The sequence below is a fragment of the Leptidea sinapis genome, chromosome 16 (assembly GCF_905404315.1).
Source record: "Leptidea sinapis chromosome 16, ilLepSina1.1, whole genome shotgun sequence".
NCBI classification, from domain to species: domain Eukaryota; kingdom Metazoa; phylum Arthropoda; class Insecta; order Lepidoptera; family Pieridae; genus Leptidea; species Leptidea sinapis.
Genome location: NC_066280.1, coordinates 2000980 through 2007668, shown reverse-complemented (window position 1 = coordinate 2007668; position 6689 = coordinate 2000980). Strand labels below are relative to the sequence as shown.

Sequence of the window (6689 nt, the reverse complement as noted above, 5' to 3'; positions counted from 1 at the left end):
ATTGATCGTTTCTAATCTATCTTTTTGTCTCCTGAACCACTTTGCAGCATTCCCTGTACTGCGTCCATCAATCGTAGTTGAAGTTGAGTATAAACAGCTTGTAACATCTTCAGCCTCGGCTTTGTATACTAAAAAAAAAATATTATGTTACTTTTATTGTTTGTGATCAACAAACAAGCCATGTGGATACTTTATTATCTCACTTTACTAGTGGGAGGCTCCTTTGCACAGAATGCCGGCTAGGGGTTGACGGGTGCCGTAGCTAGTGAAATTACTGGGCAAATGAGACTTAACATCTTATGTCTCAAGGTGACAAGCGCAATTGTGGTGCCGCTCAGAATTATTCGATTTATCAAGAATGCGGCATTTGATTGTAGGCAGGGCGTATCAATTACCATCATATAAAGGTCCTGCTCGTCTACTCAATTATTTTCATAAAAAACATCTATTGGAAGTTTATTTGTGAAAGGCTTCTTTGCATTTGTTTCTGTTCAAAGGACATCGTAGCTAGTGAAATTAGTGACCTAATAAGACTTAGCATTTTGTGTCTCAAAGTGACGAGTGTTATTTCGATGCCGATCAGAATTACGGATTTCACAATAACAACTTTAGGGAATGTAAGAAGACTAAGGCATTTTGTATAACTTCTTTAGAAGATATTGTTACATCCAGGTTCTCAGAGTGGTAGAACTCAAAACAAAACCATGAATGACCTTTATCTTAAGATGGCATAGGTACATATATTTAATGAACTTGATTATATATATCTATATATATATATATATATATATATATATATATATATATATATATATATATATATATATATAGATATATATATATATAGATATATAATGCTCAACGGACAGATGATGGTAGTAATATCCTCGAATGGTGAACACGTACTGAAAGACGTAGCGGTGTTAGGTATTCAAGATCGACCGAATAGGTTGGATGAGAGCAGGGTAAGACCAATCGTTTGGATGTTTGGGGGAGGACTTTGTCCAGCAGTGAACTGTCTGTGTGTCTTCCGGCTGAGATGATGATGATGATATATATATATATATATATATCAGGTATCAAGGTAAAATATACTATTTTACCTTACGAAAAACATTCAGTACAAAACGGCCATTTAATATTTGAACCTCCTAATACTAATTCTAGGATAGATAATTAAATACTTGCCTTAAATAGCGTTATAAGTTTGACATCATGTTTTTCTTTACTACCAGTATTATCACTAACAGTTTTCACTAGAATTGTTAAATGATACAGCACTCTGTTCTGGAATGAATACAAAAAGAAACATTAAAAAAGAAAATTACATCAATGAGACATTTATAATATTCGGGAAATTCAAAAATCCTATTAAACAGGTTATAAAATTTCCTACAGAATATGTAAGCTTGATAGGTTATCCATTATGACACATTTTAAATCTTCTAGTTGCCAACTAACATGGATGCTACTCACTATCTGACCATTGTGACCAGTACTCTCTTTATTTTTTCTTATTAGGAAATATTGCATATTTTTCATATTTAGTGACGAATAAGTGATACACACTGCCCATTTTAATTTTAATAGACATGATTCTTGACCAACACGAAATTCTAAGTGGCACCTTCAGACATAAGATTTTAATATTTATTCGATTTTTATTACAAGTAGATGATATAGGATCATTTAAATTTAGACAGTTTATACTTCAGTGCTTTATATGAAATAACATCTGATATTTACTTTGAACAATTTATTGGATACAGCAACATACAATGTCGTATATTATTATGTATACTATTACAGCCATTGTATAGTAATCTATTTGATTGAGTTGAATTGATCGAAGAGTGGCCAGTTTCTTGTATGTTCTTACGAGCTCTACTTTTTCCGAACATATTGTAGATTCAGTATTACAAATAACTGAATTTTTTAAAATACCAATTCAAGAAATTCAAAACAATTGTTTAAAAAACATTTGTGTGGTAAAGGTTACTATAACATAAATGATGTCTCAGGTTTGAGCAGGTAGTAGGAAGGCATACCTTTTTAGAATGGGTGGTAGTATTTGACTTCCAATAAGCGATTTTATATCCTATTTTGATTAAAATATTTGAATTTGAAAAGCGTTGAGTTTAGGCTTACTTTTAGTAGACTTTAGTTATGTTGATCTTCAAACCGAACCATAATTCGATCTTGCACCCTGCTTGGCAGTTGAAAAAGGTATTGGCATGGTAAACATTTAGTTTACATTTTGCTACGAAGGTAATTAATACTCTAGCACTAAAATAAAAGAAACAAACTTACAAATTCAATAACTTCATTGATAATAATATCATCAATACTGGACCATGGTATAAAGTTGTCAACTCTTCCTACTACGTATTTGACTGAACTCTGAATACCTACAGTTGGTATGACTAATAAGCTTTCTGGAAAAAAGTATACAGTTAACATAATGTGAGTGTAAGAGAAATAAAATGATTCAATGGCTTTAAATTTTTTTTAAATGGACAAGTTGCAAGATATTAAGTCTAATTTTACTAGTTATACTAGGGGGAGGCTCCTTTGCACAGGATGCCGGCTAGATTATGGATACCACAAGGGAACCACTATTTATGCCGTGAAGCAGTAATGTGAAAACATTACTGTGTTTCGGTCTGAAGGGTGCTGTAGCTAAGTGAAATTACTGGACAAATGAGACTTAACATCTTATGTCTCAAGGTGATGAGCACAATGTAGTGCCACTCAGAATTTTTGGGTTTTTCAAGAATCCTGAGTGGCACTGCATTGTTAGGACAGGGCATGTCAATTACCATCAGCTGAACATCCTGCTCATCTCATCCCTTATTTTCATAAAAAAAAACTATTCTAACCACACACACACTAAATCTAGTCAGTATCCTGCAACTAGATTTAGTGTGAACATACTATTTATTCATAATATGACATTTAATTTATGTTTATATTCTATAATTATATAACCATATTTTATGGAAAAAAAACACACTGAGTTTCTTGACTTCATACTTTTTGGAATGGTTGGTAGTTTTTGACTGTCAATAAGTGAAATCATCCTACATTATATTATTATCTACTAAAATTATATTTAAAAAAATATATATACTTGTCACTATTCTGCTTTGTAAATAATAAAAGAGAATTAAAAATGTGAGTGATAATGTTGTACTTTGTAACCAATATATTAAAGCACAGTATATTGTGGTCACTTAAATATTGCCAGTACCATAGAGATTACAGCTAAACCTTCTTCAAAATATTCTATTAAACTTACCATATTGAACACTGTGTGTGAACCAAGAGAAGACCAGAGTCAGCACTACAACAATTAGAACCCCAACCCCAATTAGGGTTATATTCAAATAAATTGCAGCCACAAGATTAAAAAGTATTGCTAGCAATAAGGATGCAATGCCCCAGGAGCTACTAATTTTCTCATTTTTATATGATATAGTATATCTCTGTGAATTAGGAGAACTATGATTCTCTTCTATCTTCAAAGTCAAGTAATAGCCATTCACATTTTTGTAGTTCATTATTGTTTCTTCACTATACATAATCGTTAAACCAAAGTTTTGCTTCTAATTTATTTGAAATACCTGAAAAAAAATCACCATACCAATACTCAAATATCAAAACAAACAAAGCATTAAATGAAACTGTCAATAATAACCAAAGAGAATTTAAACACTACATCAGCGTTAGCAACTTGAAGTGGACTGACTATCGTACCAGGGGAGTAAAAATTATCGTACATGGATCGAAATTATCGTATTTTTTAGGATAATGTCTATTATAGATAAATAAATCATATAAATTGTAATATTGATATGCATGCAAGTACTTCTTTCTTCACTTAATTTGAATAATTCCGTTTGTCAGAGCGAATACAGACATATAATCATAATAATATAACGAAATAACTGCCAACTTTTCTACACGAAAATATACGATACATATGAAGTGTGAACATAATCAAAATATCAAACTTATATTCTCTTGTTCGCATTGGTAGATCCTATACTAACCAATAAGAAAGCGTGTACAGCAGGCGCTGGATAAAGTTACAGTATCGGCAGTGGTGAAACTTAGTAGAGCGGATCGTAAGGACCTATAGGAATAGAGAACTTGCATTTCCCGGTATTTTCCCAAGATTTTATTGGACAAAATAAAATCATGCTACTGCGATTTAGACTATCAACGCATGAGTGAAATAATATGAATTCTCAAATTTTGCATCATGATAGAAATTATCGTACAATCTGCGTACGATAATAATATGCTATCGTACATCGTACGTAGGCACGAAATTATCGTATGTGTACGATAATTATCGTACGGTTCCGAACGCTGCACTACATTACTAAATCTTGATACCAACATAATCAACTAATGAGGTAATATCAGAGCTGCCAATATAATAAATATATAGCGCTGGAATCAATACATAATTTTTATCGATAATTAACTATTTAATATGTATATATATAAATGTATATAAATAATTTCTAATTTTAAGGTTATCTTTTGTTAATATTATATAAGATAAAGAATGAAATAGAACTAAAAAGTACAGAAGAAATACTGAAACAAAGAATAAAAGCACTGGCAGGCAAAATAAAGCGTTATGAAGAAATAAAAAGCAGAAAACGACAAAATAAAATGTTTACAGAAGACGAACATAGGTTATATAGAAGTTTAGACAGTAATAACGAAAATATAGATGTTATGATACCGAGTAAACACATCACCGAGGAGTTTTGGACAAACATTTTATCACAACCGGTTGAGTACAATCATCAAGCAAAATGGATTTTAGACATGGAACAATCTAATAACAATATTATCACGAGCTCAGCTGATGTAATAACTTCTGAACAGATAAAACACTCTTTAAGTAAAATGTTAAATTGGAAGGCACCAGGGCAGGATAAAGTTCCGAACTACTACCTTAAATATTTTACCAAGACGCACGACCACCTCGCCATGCTATATACGACAGTTCTGAAAGGGGAGGAATTATTAGAAGATTGGCTAACAACAGGCAAAGTAATTTTAATACCGAAGAATAAGGATACCGAAAATCCAAAGAACTGGTGCCCAATCGCATGTTTACCGAGCATGTACAAACTCCTAACTTCGCTTTTATCCGACCAATTGTATACTCACTGCCTAACAAACAATATCATGGCCCCAGAGCAAAGAGGATGTCGGCGCGGGGCTCGGGGATGCAAAGATCATTTGATGCTAAACAAGGCAATATTGGAGGATGCACATGAGGCTCAAAAGAACTTAAGCATGGGATGGATAGACTATTAGAAGGCGTTTGATAGTGTATCGCATGAGTGGTTGCTCCGCGTCTTGGACATTTATAGATGCCCGCCGGTAATTAAAAGTTTCCTTGAAAGGGCAATGCCCAAATGGAAGGTTATAATGACGGCAAAGGGCTCTACAGACTCTTACACTACTGAGCCGATTTATGTTAGGCGGGGTATCTTTCAGGGAGATTCGTTATCTCCATTGTTATTCTGCTTAGCAATTAATCCGATTTTTACTATTCTAGAGAAATATCAAAACAAAGGATATCATCTTATCATCTCATCAAAGGACAGCGTATGGATTAATCACTTAATATATATCGACGACCTTAAAGTTTATGCAAACAATAAAACTAACCTAAAAATTTTACTAGATAGTGTCGAAATTTTCACTACAGATATTGGCATGTCGTTCGGCCTGGATAAATGTAATATACTTCATATAACCACTGGCTATAGAAACCATACTGATGGCAATGAACATATACTACTGAACGGAAATACCTTTAAGCAATTAAAATTAGACCAAACATACAAATATTTAGGAATTAACGAATCTGGGAAAATAAATCATAGCGACATAAGGGACCAACTAACGAAAGAATATTTTAGGAGAGTTAAAAAGATTACAAATTCTCATTTAAATGCGCGAAATCTAATAAAAGCGATTAATACATACGCTGTACCTGTTCTGATGTACTCATTTGGAGTCATAAATTATAAAAATAGCGACTTAAAACGGATCGATATGAAGACGCGTAAGTTGTTAGCGATCAAGAAGGCTCACCAGCAAAAGGCAGATGTGGATAGAATTTATTTACCCATAGCAATGGGTGGCAGAGGATTGAATCATTTAGAAAACTTATACAAAGCTCATATTTTGAAATATAAACAATATTTAGAACAGAAAAATGATAAACTCATAGAAGAATAACACAACACGATAAGAACAGAGAAACACATTCAATTTATAAAGATTCGTATGAAATAGAAAAAGAACTGAAGCTAACAACGGGCAAAGATCACACCAAAATTGAAATTAAAAATAGCATAATAAAGAAACAGAATGAAGCCTGGAGAAACAAGAGCCTGCATGGGCAATTCCCTAAAAAGGTCCTCGACCTTGCCAATGTGGACAAAGAGCTTACCTTTAAATGGCTGAAGAAACAACCTATTTCGCCAACATTGGAGTCGTCCCTATTTGCTATACAAGATCAGGCAGTGCTAACGCGACAGCACGAACGCGATATATTGAAAAGAAATACAGATGGCAAATGCCGCTTGTGTGCAAATAAAGACGAAACCGTACAACATCTTTTAGCAGGATGCGAAAAACTCGCTGGAACA

The 6689-nt window shown here is 33.1% G+C and overlaps 1 long non-coding RNA gene across 1 annotated transcript; it reads right to left on the bottom strand.

Moving 5' to 3' along the window:
• Positions 1–1188: 1188 nt before the first annotated feature.
• On the bottom strand, positions 1189–3648 carry LOC126968610 (uncharacterized). Its single transcript, XR_007730257.1, has 3 exons — positions 3299–3648; positions 2311–2435; positions 1189–1287 (listed from the first exon to the last, which is right to left on the bottom strand). It is a non-coding gene; the product is annotated as an uncharacterized LOC126968610 (long non-coding RNA).
• Positions 3649–6689: the final 3041 nt, after the last annotated feature.